A 16,430-nucleotide genomic window follows, 5' to 3' on the forward strand; every position below is an offset into this window, starting at 1 on the left:
GATGTTTTGAGGAAGACTGGTAACGAGTAATGGCGGTCGAATATACGAGCATGCGATAAAACGAGTGGTAGTCGGTCTCATTCCTTTGAAATTACATCCAAAACGCTTTTGGAAGAAAGGAAACCTGGTTAAGATCAAAAGGAACAATCTTAAGTCATATATTTCAAGTTATTTATGTCCTAAAAATGATCTGCCAGGTCGGTAACGAAATGATATTGCCCCCTTGGAAAGTGATTTTATGGTCCAACCCCGCTCCCTTCGGGAATTTCCTGGGCCTCTGACCCCCCCACCCCCCTGGAATTTCCAATTCCCTCCGTGGTGGGGGTCTGGATATTTTCTGGAACTACACAATAAGACCATTTGTTATATTCCTAAATTTTCCCTCAACTAAACAAGGACTGCTGCTGGTTGATTCTTGGTCACATGGCCTTGACTAAAATCAAATGTATCCCGATTGTGATACATTTGAGCAAATGTACTCCGCTCAGGCTAGGATACGTTACAGCATGTGATCAAAGAATGGTGGAAAGTGGTGTGATAGGAAACGAGAAAAACACTGCCAGTTTTCTTTTTCGTGAATGAATACAACAACAAAAACATGAAGCCTCAAGCTAACAAGCAGCAATTTTCAAAGTTATCCTAGAAGAGAAACAGCAGCTAGTGGAGGAAAAAGATGCAGATAATATAAGGAAAGTACTTTGTAAAGCATTCATTCAGTAGTTTTGAGAATTAAATTTGTGTGATTATAAGTACCAGGTCGACTGTTTTAACTCTTTCTGGTTGTTCCGGTTGTTTCTGTCGAAGTGAAAGTCTAGAAATATAACAAAACACTTAATGTCGTGTCCCTTGGGAAACAGTTAGTTTTGTTTTCCTCTAATCCTGATGTTTCTAGGAAACATTCTCTGGAAAATGGTAACTCTTCTAAGAAAGAGCTTGGTAATGAGTTTCTACATGTGCCACATCAGCAAATCTTCTTATTCATAAAGAAAATGTGGATTCACTTACTATTTTAACCAGGAGCTCATAGTGCAAGTCTTTTAACAACAACATGAGCCCTGGTCGGAGACATTTCTTCTCCTCTGTTGGGTGTGATATCGTGTATGAAGGCCACCTTATCAGAGGCTACTGTAATCACTTTGCAAGCTTTCTCTGTAAGGTTGGTTAATGCATAAATAATGAGGTCTACCATGTCGCAGTTAAATATGCCTTCATAATAGTAGGCACTCAGTTGGTTTTCCCAGTTTTCAGGCACGAATGGAGAATAAAACCATTTATGATCGTATAACTCGGCTACAACAGCATTTAGAAGAGCTTTGTAGGTTGGGAACGTGTGAGCTGATCCCTCTTCCTGCATGTGCATGGCCTAATGGAAAAACAATATGCAATATATCATGTTAGTCAGCTGAAAATTCCCTAAACTCCATCTTCTTATGGTCCAATGTGGCAACTAGCAGGTCTTATTTATGCAAATGAAAGCCAGTGAATTCTACTTTCCACTTTCAGGCAGGGCCAAAGTGAATGGTGAACGTCCGAGGCGTTATAAACAAAGAAAATCTTCCTGGAATTTTGACATCATTTAGGTCAAAACTATAATTTCTCCAAAACTCAATCATCAGGCTGGGTTAATTAGAAGGGGGAATTCTAGACATGGGCAACATTTTTCTGTCTCTTATCCATTCTGAAGATTGCCAGCGCCACATGGAAAGGAAATTTCCCGGTTTTTCTCTCGGTCTTCCAGGATGAAAAACCGGCGTACTAATTCAAGATGACTTTTTGAGTTAGTTCTAACGAATTTTATTTACTGTAGAATATTTAACCTTCTAGTGTCTGCCACTTCTTACAAATAACTTGACAAGAGTCTGTGTGATAGCCAAAAGACTGGATTTTGACGCATACTTGTCTTTTCCCTGCCCCCGCTGAAGCTGCGCGCCTTGTGCGACTTGTGCGCTACATTCGCGCCATGTTTGATCGCCATTATCGCCATGTTGAAAACACACAAGTCGTCCCCAATCTTCTCTCAGTCATCCCGAAGTTTGGCAGCTTCCCAACATGACTCGATAATACCGTACTTCCTCGAATAATAGCCGGGTGCGATTATTTCTTTTTTCCCACCAAAAGGGGGCGATTATTCGAGGGAGACGATTATTTCAAATATTTCCGTCAAAGGGGGACGATTATTCGAGGGAGGAGATTAATCGAGGGACTGCTATTATTCGAGGAAACAGGGTATTTTTTCTTAACCCTACGGGCCTTAATGTGGTCTAAGAGTAAAGTGGGCCCCCACCTCCCCTAAACTAAACCCTAGGACAAATAATATGAAAGTCCCCATCTCTTTTCCCACATCGGCCAGGTGCCCGGGTGTATCACTTCTCCTCTGAAAAAAGCCGTAAACTAATATTATAACTGGTACCCAGCCTGAGATGTTTTTTTTTTCTGTTTAGTCATCAGAATCAGATCAATTACTTTTGAAAAAGGTTATGAACTGGTTTTTCACTTACCCTATGCCACGCGTGTATCAAGCAATGGCCGTCCTTTGGGACTGGCTCTCGACGCAGTCCTTCCTGCTGGAGGTATTCATCCACGGAGCTTTCAGCTGCAACTGCGAAAAATTACAGAGTTTCTTTCTCTGTTGGTTACCTTAAAGCGTGATTCCATTTAAAAATCCGGACCACTTCACTCTACCGAGTCGCCTTAAACAGAATTCTGTTTATGCGAGCAATTGATAACAAGGCTGACCAAATGGAAATACCCTACACACAACGTGGAACGAACCTAACCATTGGACAGATAAACAAAACCAGAAGCAATAAAATTGATTGTAGGGGCGATATCACGCCTAGTATAAAGGAAGCAATCTGTAAGTTCATGCGAAAGGCTCGGTCATTTTTGTAAAAGAAGCCTTCTGGATTTAAGAGTTTTGGTTGCAATGTTTGTGAACTACGTGATCTGTTCAAAATTTTAAAATGTTGACGAATCAGGAATGAAAGCACAGCTAAGCACCGTACCACGTAACCAAGTTTCCCCTTTACTATACTAGTTGTTTACTGTTCATCGTTCATTATAACTACAGGAAAATTCTGTCCACAAGAATGGTTTTAAGCTGTTTTTATCTGCTCATTTCGTATTTTTGAAATTTCTCAACTTGAATCTCACGTTTGCCGTTTATAGTAAAGGCGATGCTTAATGTCTCTGTGGCGCCTTGGAAGACAACGCAGCGTCCAACGAAAACGCAAAAGCGCGCGGAAATGGATTGGATAGGACTTCCGGTGCTCATTTTCAAGCTCTGCCATTGGTCAAGTCAATTTTTAAGAACTGCGCGTGGCTTTGTAACTGTCGTCATCTACCTTTAATACAACAAACTTTAAATTCCGGCGCATTCTTCTTCTCATTTTTAGTTTAAGCTGGATTATTAACGGTGAATTGTTAATATTTCCCGCAAAAATTTCTGTTTCAATCTTTGCAATCGCTCACGAAAAGATACAAGTTTTTTCTTCGCGTTTATGACGTCAAATGGAACTCTCGTTCTTATTGTGAATTATGCCAACTCTATGAAAACTGCAGCAATTTACGGAATGGTTATGCTTTCCTACATCAACTTTTGTCTCACAGTAATTCGCGCTTTTTGACTAATTTAAAGAAATATTTTCCGCTATCTAACTTTTTGTTTTGCTTCGCTTAGTTTTCAGTAGTGCGCGCGCATTGGCAAAAAACAGCTTAAAAAAAGAAAATTATAATGAAGCTTCTCAATCATAAAAATTCAGTTTCCATCAGTTTCTCCTACACGAAAAATGTCTCTTTAGTTAACATTACTTGAATTTGAAGTTCTTGTATTAATGACGAAAGCGTACCAAATCATGTTTACTCGAATGTCTTACATAACCTAGCTCACAAGTGGTGAAGGGTATTGGCTTAACTGGAGTAACGTAACAAGTCTACTGTACTTTTTAACACAAAAACTAAAAGGCAAATCATTGAAGCTATCAACTCACCTTTACTCTGTTCACTCATTCTGATAATCAACTTTTGTAGCTTTAGAAAAAAAAACGTCTTTATTAATGCACTTGTCTAAGCAGGTCTGTCAAAGAATTTTACTTCTCAGCGAATGCTTAGTTACCTTTATGACGTCACATGACCAAATATGGTCATTTCGTTATTTTACGCGTGCGCATTGTATGATCAATAAAGACTCCTTTTATGGTGTTATGACAAACCGTTACGAAGTAAATCTGTTTTGTTTCCTTTGCTATAGTGCAGAACTTGATAGCGAGCACAACGTTGCTCGCTTCCGGTTGCTTTCCCTACTTTGTGTAACGCTCACCTGGACCTTCAATGGAAACTCATTTCAAACTATTGCAAACTTCTGCGCTTTCAGTTTAGGATACGTCGAAATGTGTATTAACCCTTTAAGCCCACTGTCCAAACATAAATTCTCTATACTGATCTTCATACAATTATTTAAAGACATAGTTGAGAGAATTTGATAACAGATCAAAGCATTTTCTCTTTAGTGATCATTTTATTAACACTCATAACCATTTGTCTTGACTTATGTACGGATATTGTTGGGAGAAAATTGATGTTGAACACCATTGGGACTTAAAGGGTTAAATTATAATGAGGATTATACTGCCCCACGAAATGTGCAGTTCTCATGAAACCGTTGCAAAAATAGCATGCTAACTGCATGCACCTTAAATGTCGCTGCCGGTGGTTCGCGCGGCGGTAAAATCGTCAGTATTAAGCAGCCTTAATGATACTCAGAACCACTTTAATTAAAAAGAAAACTCTTCGAGGGCATCAGACGTTTTGGTAGGTTCTTTAATTTTATTACACGTTAATTGATTTCAATATATAATTGGTTTCTAATGGAATCTAATGTAAGAACTGCACTATAATGCTCATGAACAAATAACAACTAAATTATTTAAAAATTTCATAACTTTAACTGATACCAATATTTCGCGAATACCATGTTAGCTATCAGTAGCTATCAGTCTAATCTAACTATCAGTTTGGAACCTCAAAAACGCTTTGAAATTATACCCTAAAAACTATAACAAGCGTTTCAACAAGCATTGCGATGTGTCACCTTTTTAAATCCTAACAAAATAAATTCTATCATCAACAATTTTCGTTGCGGCTGTTTTACAAACTGTGGAGCAGTAAATGTATATGATCCATGTGATCCTGCTTGATATTGCATAGCCTGTTTCACTGCTCAGTCTACCTTCGCAGCTTTGCCGACGGCAAAGAGCTGCTTTTGTTCTGTTGTCGAGGAAATACGTTGTCCTGTGTTGGAGCAGAATTGTAAGTAGTTTGGTGGCCTAAACGAACCAGGCTAAATAAGCGATAATTTTGAAATACACTCACCCGGCCCCACCTTGCCGAGGATTATATTTCACCCGGTACTAATGACCGTGGCCTTAAAACAACCACATCACATTGACCTACAAAAAAATTGTCTCGCATTTGTAAAATATCTGTGAAATGTGCCTCTTGTTAGTTTTGGCATTTTACAGGTTTCTTTGCTCAGTCTTAAGCAGAAAGTGTTTCATGGAATCATCAAACTCTTCCATAAATGGAGTGTGCGATAGCGAGGCCTTGTGACCAGTAAACTTGCTTGTAAAACTTTGGTCCCTGTAAGTTGTAATGTTATCAAGTTTGGTCTTGTACCAAGCGTGAAGCATTTCGGATACATCTAAATCGTAGCTGTAATTGGATTCTTTGACAAGATCCGCCACATAAGCAGTCTGGAAGTCGATTCTGTCATGTACGTCTTTCAGTTCTCCCATCCTAGTGATGAAATGTGCATCAAAATGAGTGCTTAACTGATTAAACTTATTTAATTTTTTTACAAAACATCTTGGAATAAGAAAATCTAGCATTACCGATTGCCCAAAAAGTTGCTATAAACTAATGATGAGATTGAATTTATTAAATGTTAATGATAAATAATGATATAAAAGGTGTCGACAAGCGCATCTTTGCACTAAGCAAAGCCAAACTAATTTATAATATAATAATATACTGGGCCACCTACCGCTCGTGGCCCAAAAGTAATGGTCGATAATGGTATTGTAGCAGGTCAAATGTTCCTAACCCAGTGACTTTCATGGCAAAGAAACTTAAGAAATATTGACGACACACGGCTTGGCCAAGGCCTTTCCTCTCTACCCGTACATGAAGAAGGAACGTAATTTCCTTCAAATTATTCTTACAACTCGATTTCAGTCGCGACTTTTAACCTAATTTTTATGAACTTTATGCACTGGACAACTCCATACCCGGGGAATGAAGGGAAAAGGGAGATTTCAGTGATTTTAGACTGTTACTTTGGCCACGCTACGCGGGGTTTACGACAATATTACTAAGATGCAAGTATCTGCGAGCAAAGACCATTAACGGTGCTTAGACGGAGATTCGCCCTTGCCATCATCTTGAATAGGCATGGTACGAGAACAGAAGCCATCAAACCTTGCTTCTGACGAGAAATGATTGGAATACTGTTTGGGTGGGTGTATAAGATGAAGGGATAGTTCATGTAACCATAATTGGAGAAGTTTTAAGTTTGGAATGCCAGTTTAGTAATCCAAGAAAGAATATTGCTCATCTTTACAATTTTGGCTGTTTGAGAAATGGACAGCATTGTTGATTTCACTATTAAATTGTAAAAGTTCAATTCGAGGCAAAAATTCTTGAAATCAGTTTGGGTACATTTGTGATTTTTGAAGTACGGTATTGCCCCGGGGAAGGGAACAAAATTGACGTTTTGACGTACGAATTTTAAAATTGCCCCTCTTAGTAGGGACTGACTTGCTTAAGTTAGGAGGCAGACCTGGTCTACTGCTCTGGTATTTCCCGGGTATAGGGGTGCGGGTCTTTCGACCACCCCTCTATGTTGCAGTCAAATGGGTACCTCAACGAGCTAGTCAAATGCCCCCAAGGGCACAACCTCCCCCCCCCCCCCCCCCCACAAGGTTAATACACATTTTACTTCGCGTAGTCGTGTTTCATTTAGGTTTGATGTACCTTTGCTTGCACATTTTAATTTTTTTGTGCCTTGGTACCTGAATAATCTGCAAGCACAGAGTATGCCATATGCTCCTGTAACCGCCACTGCAACCAGAACCGCCCACTCAGCTCCCTTAAAACTGCGTCACACACCAAGAGCAAATCATATGTTGGTGTCCTTCTTCGTTGCTAATACTGTCGCAATCTGTTCTTAAGTGTCCTGATACTAAAGGTTATTTGATGAAGAGTGACTAAAAAATGAACAACCGCATCATATTCGTATTCTCTCGTAAAATAGTATGTAATAACTTTCCTTTCATCCCCAGTCGGTATACCTGAAGATGAAGCCATTGTTATTCAAAATGGAGAAAACTTCGATTCCAGGATGCTCGTCGATATCATCATCTGAGATTGCTTCTAGTCTCCCTAAATTTTGCTTTGTGTGAGTTGACGGTTGTGTATTGTCAAATTTTGTTTTGCATCATGAAACATTGTTGCCTGATGTCTTTGATCTGTCTTCGAGAGTACTTCAAGTGTCCTGTCTTAGCCCTCTACTGTTTTCAATCTACGCCAGCAAGATATTTGATGTTATTCGATCGCATCTTCCATCTGTGCATGCGTACGCTGATGACAGTCAGCTGTATCTTTCATTTTGTACCAATAGTATTTACGAGCAGACCTCTGCCCTTGTTGCAATGGAACACTGCATCAGCGACATTAGGTCTTGGATGCATCATGATAAGCTAAAGCTTAACGATGAAAAAACTGAATTTTACTCATTGGTACATGTCACCAATTAGCTAAAGTTTCTATTAACTCAATTACCGTTGGATCTGTGGATGTTTCATCGGCTGGCGAAGCCAGAGACTTTGTGTGAGGCTTGATTCAAAGCTTACAATGTCTATTCATATTAATAAGACGTGTGGAGCAGCGTTTTTCTAACTTTACAATATTTGCCTCATCATAAAATTCGTATCTAAAGAAAGCACTGAGACCCTTAGCTTATTTACGTGTTCATTACTAGCGGGTTTGATTACTGCAACAGTTTATTCTGTTTTGCCTAACAGTCTTATCGCTTTTATGTTCGTGGCCCCAAAGCTGTGGAACGGCCTACCACGTGACATACGGTCGACCATGAATCCATCAACTTTTGAAATGAAACTTTTTTTGTGACTAGGTTCTTATTTTTACTTGTATATACTTATATTTAGGATTATTTTTACTATTTTTAGAACTTCTGTGAAGCGCATTCATCACAAGGTTCTTAATTTTTACTTGCATTTAGAATTATTTTTATTGATTTTAGAACTTCTGTGAAGCACAATCTATACAAGTGTCAATTATTATTATTATTGTTATTAGCGCGAAACTGTTTTGTGTCTCAAAACATTGTTGTGTGTCACGAAACTTTGTCTAGTTTCAGAAAAAATGTTTTGTAACGGAAAAATGATTGGAATATTTTGTTTTCTATCGGGAAGTTTGTTGCGTTTTCGACATAATATTGAGTTGTGTTTTGCCCCTGTGGGCCACGGTATTTTTCCTGAAGATAAAACAACAACAACAAAAATAATTACCTTGTTATCCAGTTTCTGCTGTCGCTTTCCATCTCTTCTTTATCAGGAAGTTTTAGTTCCCCCATGATGTAATTTACCACCCACTTTGCTTGTGCATCAAACATGGTGAATGTGTATGCTTGGTCCACCATACCTATGTATAGAACTTTGTCATTTCCGCCCCGGGTCCAGAGAATCGATTTGTAGAGGCTCTCTAGGTACAAGACATTGCTTGTCTTGAGACGCAAGCGCTCTTCCAAAAAAGGAAAGGAGTAATGGTAGCCTGTGCAAAGTATGATGTCATCAACCTCTGCCGAGCTACCGTCCTTAAAATGGACTGTGCTTCCTTCCAGCTTGGTAAGAAGTGGCTTTTCTGTTATCTGTGGCGGCCATTTGAATCCCATAGGTCGAGTTCGCCAACAGCAAATGATATTTTCAGCGCCATACTTAAGACACTGGAGAGCGATGTCTTCTGCTGAATTTCTAGAACCAATGACAAGAACTCGTTTGCTTTTGAAGTGAGAGGCATTTCTGAAGCTATGTGAGTGAATAACTCGACCGGGAAATTGGCCAATACCAGGAAAGGAAGGTATGTTGGGTACGGAGAAGTGCCCAATTGCTACAATGACGTAGTCAAATCGCTCAGCCGGAAGGACCTCATCTTCTGAAAGATTTTTGACGACTACAGTGAAGTCTTTGGTAGAATCGTTGTAGGTTACTTGACGTACAACATGACTGAAGTGAACCCAAGGACGAAGTTTGCTTTTTGACCATCGGCCTGTGAAAGAAAATGTTTGTTAAACTCTTAATCTTTCAGCTAAGAAATGTGAATAGCCCCTGGTTGAAAAAAGAATCTTAAAGGAATTTTATTAGTTTTTATCATGGGCTCCTGTTTTTATTTTTGAATTTCTGTGATACACGTACAAAATAGAGGTTACAGAAAACTCGCATTCCCCCCGATGAGGAAGTTTCCCGAACCTCTGAGTTTTGTCAGAAATACAGTTTTTATGTTACTCCCTTTCGTCGCCTTGTAACCCATAACGGGATTGATTGGGATTGTTCTACTGTTTCTATCAGCGTTATTTTGCATTGCAATCTTCTTCTATTTTTTAAACTAACAGTATTGGTATTTTGGCTCCTTATCAACGTTGTATTGGTTCCCAAAAGGAGACTAACTTTATCTTGTATATTTCTTTCTTCTCTTTTTTTTTTCGATTTTGTGGCGTTAGTTACAGCCGTGGCCGGGGTTTAGTAGGAGTAGATACATGGATCGTTTTCTAAAAAGCTTTAGCAAAAGATTAAATTTAATTCAAAACAAATACTTTAAAAAACATTTAAAAAATACTTAACTGTCAGATAAAAATGATCCTCAAATGTATTGTCTGGAAGTTCATAACATTCCTTAGGAGCATTTGTCCACAGACCCTGGTACATACTTCCATGTACAGGTTCTCCGTATTCATCGGTATCTGTGGACAAAGTAGATACATCTTTTGTTCTACGTTCTACGTGCTCAGGTCATCGATCGATTCAACTACTTCATGAAGAGTGCACCATCACCATATTTCTCTTGCCTGCCATTTTTTAGGCCTGGTGAACGAAAATAAAATATTGGGCTACACTCCCCTAGCCCCATCTTCGTCGCGTTCCCTGTAACTTAGTCGTTTACGATGAGAATAACAAACTTTATAAAAATAATTAAGATAGTACGCGCGCTCTGATTGGCCGAGAGGCGTGTTTGCATGAGAGTATGTAAACATGGTTGTGACGTCAAGATGTTTTGCATTTCGCGCGCGAATCACGTAAGCATGAATTTCAACAAGTTGAGTTGAAAACTCGACAAGCGTGCTTTGCTTACCCATTCCCTTGTCGGCTGAAACTTGGGAAGTCTTTACAAAACATGCTGTGTCAATTTTTTTTTGCTTAAGCTGACGTTTTAAGCGATGGGAAAAACCAGTATTTTGGAAAGCCTCTTTTTTGCAAAACAAGATTACGCTTGCAATACTTCGTGTACAAGAGTTCGCGACTGGTGACAATATCTAATTTTAATCGGTGCCATAACAAAACGTTTTGCATTTTTTCGCGGGAAAGTGTATTCATAAAGCAATAGAAGACTTTTTTTCCTGTATTTGCATAGCCTGATATAAACAGGAGAGAGGTTGGGAGAATTCTCGAAAGTTATGCGAATACAGCAAAATAATCTCCTACCTGTTCGCCATGAATAGTTCCAGAGACCGCCCCAATCAGACTGTTTTTCAAAGCACACTATCTCTGGAATTTCCTGGCCCTTCATTTCCAACTGCTTGAATTGATATAAAGCGGACATTCCACTGGGTCCTGCACCAATCACACAAACACGCTTTGCCTTATACATTTCCTGAGAAAGAAAACAGCATAATTGATTATTTTTATGTATTTTATATTGCACTCATCTGATCTCTCTTCAGCTGTTACTCAGGTTTCAATCTTAGGTTCACTTTTGTTTGTAGTTGTGAAAAGACTAAAAAAGAACTGGCTTCTTCCAAGGGTAAAGCTGAGTTTGAAATATCTGAAAGAAAGTGACCAATAGGATATCTTAAGCGTACAGTTTTCAGGTTTGCATGTGAAACTGAATGAACTAATAGAGGAGGAAAAGTCGTTACGTCACGTTGCCATGGTTGTAGCAAAATTTCTGGATCACAACACCCCACCGGTGGTATTGCAAATATGGTAGGAAAAAACGAAAAACTGGCATGTATCAGTGGCGGATTCAGGGGAGGGGCCGGGGGGGCGGGGCCTCTTATTTTTAGATCAAACTGAAGCCCGAAGGGCCGAAAAAAGTTTTTTTTAGACCGGGCCCTCCCTTATCTCAGGGTCTGGATGACCGGTCCCCCCTTATCAGAAGGTCTGGATCCGCAACTGTGCATGACTTTTCTGTGTATGATTGCACTCAGGAAAAATAAAACGGTAGCCCATACTTTTCTTCCATCGTTCGACAATGCAAATGGACGTCTCTGTCAAGTAAGATTATTGTGATCTAGAAATTTTGCTACCGTGCCGTGTAACGTGACGCCACGCTATAGTTAAAAAATTTAGGAATTGGTCTTGGAGGAAATTTAACACAGAATCCTTATTTCTGAATAGCAGATATAATCGAGATAGAAGAAACGTTGAGTTGCTTGCAGAGAAACCTGGCAGTACTTCAGTACATGCCATCAAGGAATTCTAACAACTTCTCACTCACAGGTTCACTAACATTTACTCTTTCTGTCTTTCTTTCTGGTGTATAAACGCTTTACCGTAAATTTTGTATTAAGCCCCAAACACATTTAAAGTGGGGGGGGGGGGGGGCTTATCTGAGAGGGGGAAGCTTATTTAAGTTAGCAAAGGAGATGGCATCAGTTCTCAGTCTAAAGAACTAGAATACACTAAGACGAAAAAGCTCAAGTAGTAGAAGTTGGAGGTGAAGTTAGTGAATAAATCATCTCGGATCAGACAGTCATGATTGATTAATACAGCAGTGACATTTATCACTTAAGGATAATAAGGGGGATGGGGGCTTAAAAGAGAGGGGAGCTTAATAACTTTTTTTTCCCCGAAAAGGGGGGACTTATCTTTTTTTTGGGGGGGGGAGGCCTAAATAAACGATTTACGGTAATCCAACCTCAAAAGTTGTAGACAATCCCGTAAATTTGTTCCGCACCTCGCTAAGACAAACTCTCGCCATTGAAGACGCTGACTTCCTATACTGCCCAAGTTTTGCTGCTCTGCGTGAAAAGTTGTTTACCCCCGCAGCGCAATTACTTGGAAATAGATGGCATTGTGCCCCAGATAAGAAAAACATCGATTGGCTGTTAAATGGTACTTCTACTGTTAGGTTGTCTCAGCCTGTCCATTCGTTTATTTTGCTATCAAATCGATTCTGTTAGTTGCTGTGTGTATGTTTTTTATATTTATTTCTTTTTTTTGTTTTGTTTTGTTTTGCTTTTTTCTTTTTATTCTTTAGCCTTTTTTATGTGTGTATTTGTTCGATCTTGACGTGCATTTGTATTTTTAAAATATTGAATGTAAATAGCGCAAGCTCTCTAGATGAGCCCTTTAGGCTCTCACAACAAATGTTGCAATAAATGTTGTTTATATAATAAAACTGACGCTGACTTGAGGTCCCCAAGGGGCATTCGGAATAACAGGAGTTGACCGTAACGATCAGTGCCTGAGTTCACCTATATGTACTCTGCCGGTGATGTTGGGGTTTAAGACTTTTTGTTAATCAAAGACCCTTCCGCGGTTTTTTCAACTTTTGACTTGGACCAGTAAGGAAAAATCCGTCGCCGTCACTGGAAAAAGCACCTTAAAATTAGTAAACTTGCGATGTTTGACAGTGACACGTCTTAAAAGATATTTATATAACTGATCCAAAAGGAACTAACGAGAATAACTTTGGCTCTAAGTATTTCAGTCATTCACATGCTCGGACCTCTTTTTGTAAATTTTACAACACTTTTTCTTGTTCTATTTTACTCCTTTCATTTAAGACTTTAAACGCTGATGCTTGCGTCTCTTGGCTTCAGAGTCTGTTGCTGAAACTCACGTTAGATTTTAGACCGACAAAATGGCGTTATTGACCACTTCTGTTTCTTTCTAAAATGACTGTTGCTTTTAAATTCATGTGTCTCAGATGGTTGGTTTCTTTGGTTGATGTTACACCGTCACGGGACGATTCGCAACAACGATTTTTAACGCAACATAGCGTTGCGATGGGGAAGCATAAGATGCGAGGACGGCGACGGCAGGGAAATGTCGCTTAAAAAGTGAATTTGCGGCTTTCAAGCTTCATCCCGATTATTTCAACTCGCTTACGTTGTCAAATACATGCGAACTCTCCTGGAGTTGAATTCCTTACAGCCTTATCCAAGTTCAGAAGCGAAAGAAAATCAGTTCTTCGTTGCTTGTCTTTAATACGTCCTCCATGAAGGACATGAAGGGAGTTGTCCACGAGACGATTCCCAACGACGATTTTAAGCGCAACACAGCTTGGAATGTTGGAGCAATGTTGCAACCTTTTGAATCAATGTCGCAACAATGTTATTATGCTGTGTTGCTCTTAGGGGTGTTTCGACAATGCCAATTCACGTATGGAAACTAGACCGAGACCGCGGTCATGTCGGATCAAAAGTTTCAACTGCGAATTGTGTCGTTCTGTTTATTTTCTAGATCCATTCACAGTAAAAATCGATCAAGCCTTCCTACGAAGGAAAAATTAAAGCCGATTATTTTGCTGTTGAGCTCATTTCTGGATTTAATATTGTTCTCTTCAGCTGAAAAATTGTAAATTCAAACTATGCCTCGATTCAAAAATCGAATCAATAATGATAATAGACGTGTCATGAATTTTATCACTTCCTCGAACAATTATTAACACAATTTTTGTTGCAGGATTGTTTTTGGTTCATAGATTGTGACGGAATAAATTAACGCGTTTATTGGTCAGTATGATCAAAATGATAGGAATTAATTGTCCAACTTCAGTTGTGCCCAACAAATCTCGGACGTGAAGAGCTTTTCGTTTCGTTAACTTTCGTCAATTAACTTTTTTTCTCCGGGTAGATTATCTTCTCGAACTTTGCCGTTTCGAAGTTTGATGCTTCATTAATCTAATCAGAATTCAATATTTGAGACATGACCGCCGAACCGTCACCAAACACTGAATGACCTGAAGTTTCGTGATTAGAGTTAAGAAACTGAATAAATCAAGTTCCTGTTGGGGTGATTATATAAGGGTAAGCTGAACTGGAACTCATTCACTCAGTTTCCTAGCCCTACAAAATACCCTAGCCTAGCTGTACCCAAAACATGTCAACATTCATTCCAATACATGGACCATTCATTCAAATACATCCATACCTGCCTGATCCCACAGAAAAGCTGTCCTTATATTGTCCTTTCACTGCACTCTTTCTAACAGTTGTCTAGTTAACGAAGGTAACTTCTGACAATCAATGAAATTCACGCCTAGTTCTGATAAAGGCGACACCCAGTGGAGTGTGGGGGAATGGGAAGAGACGACGTCTGGGGTCGAGAATGTTCTCAGAACTTGCAAAGCGGTCAACTAACGTGGTGATCAGCGGATAATTGCACTATTTTTCCCAAAGTAATGTTTGAGAATCGAGAAGCGAACCGACAGAAAAAAATTCAATATTAAATTTGAAAAAATAATAGTATACCTCTTTATTTTTGTCGCATATCGTATTCGTCCTTTGGTACTGAAATTGCAAAATGCATGGTCCCGACAGTCACAACAACCTTGTAAATTCTTAACCAGCAACAACACGCGCTGGACTATCGAACGAGTTTACAGGTTACATCGCTTTTGCCGGGCGAGGACATCAGAAGATTATAGAAGTTATGATGCTGATAAAAAAATTACAACAGAAAATATCAAATTTATCGGAAGTAGGTCTATTCAAGAAAGCTTTATAAATATGAGCTTATATTATCACACCCACACTCCATAACAACAGCAGTGATAACATTTCCCCTAGTTTATGACGATCAGTCAACATCTTGAATTCAAAGTTAAAGTTAAAAATGATCCTCTCTCTTATCCTCTCTTGTTGGAACTTAAAAGTGGTCGGACACGAGCAATTTTTTTCTTAACAAGGAAAACTTTAATTTTATTACACGTTAGTTGAAAAGTATTGCCAAGTTAAATTCTGCACTTCGTGAATTAAACGAGTGGTGCCTCATTAACAGATTAACACCCCTCCCAAGTAAAAGTGAGGCCATGCTAATCTCTAGAAGAAATCCCCCGGTAAACATTCCGCCGATCTTTATCGGAAATTCTACGATTGAATGGGTATCGAAATCACGGTTACTGGGAATGACCGTCGATGAGAAACTGACCTGGACTCAACATATGCTGGAACTCAAAAAATCATTTGCTAAAAAACTAGGATTACTTAAGAAGTCGAGATTTCTCCCTAGAAACGTTCGTCAGGACCTCTATTTTAAGGTCATCTTGCCTTCAGTGACCTATGGTCTTATACTATGGGGATCCTGCTGCAATTCCGACTTTTTTCAGTCCCTGGAAAGACTTCACTGCAGGGCTGCGAGACTTATCTTTCATTTGCCGAAAGACATGGCATCTGCTGATGTCCTACAACTGGCCCAATGGCCGACTCTGTCTTTTCATTATAAATTAGCCATTTTTATCTGTCTTCATAAAGCTTTCCACGATAGGTTACCTGTCACATTAATCGACCTGATTTCTAAGAAACGGGCCACAAACTATTCAACCCGGACTTGCGCTTCTTTAATTGTTCCACGCTTCAATACGCGTTACATGAAAGACTCTGTCGCGTTTAGAGGCTCAGTCCCAGGGCGGATAAAGGTAGGGCGGTGAAACGAGCGCGTCCGAGCAAAAAAGTGTGATGCAGTGGACTGGGACTCTGCTTAGAAATGTCGCTTGTTTTCGACTTCGGTCAGGGCTTGCGATGTGGTTTGTACATGAAACACTGCCGCTGTCGCTGAATTATAGCAGCTTGATTTGTTTTCTTGCACTTCTTCCTCGTTCCTTTGTGCTGGTACGCTGTCTCCGAGAGGCAAATGTTGCTATTTTTTGCGGGAGGTTTAGTTGAATTGGAGTAGACAAACATCTCTTTCAAAGGGTTTCTTTTATTACTTCCATGACTCTACCACTGAATTATATTTTCGTTTTGCTACTCGCCAATGTCGATGTTATTCCAAAACAAAAAAAGCTAAGTACTGTCTAAAACACGAAGGAAAATCTTATCCATGTCATCCATGGCAAAACTAAAAGACAGTGGATCGTGTTTCATAACTAGATGACGTGTATTTTACTGAATGCGTGTAGCTCGTGCAAGGTGA

General features: G+C 39.4%; 1 pseudogene; it reads right to left on the reverse strand.

The window, feature by feature from the left end:
• Nucleotides 1-4,822: 4,822 nt before the first annotated feature.
• Nucleotides 4,823-10,939, reverse strand: LOC140939040 (trimethylamine monooxygenase-like; annotated as a pseudogene).
• Between the last annotated feature and the right edge of the window lie 5,491 nt (nucleotides 10,940-16,430).

This window comes from Porites lutea, chromosome 5 (assembly GCF_958299795.1).
Source record: "Porites lutea chromosome 5, jaPorLute2.1, whole genome shotgun sequence".
Lineage (NCBI taxonomy): Eukaryota > Metazoa > Cnidaria > Anthozoa > Scleractinia > Poritidae > Porites > Porites lutea.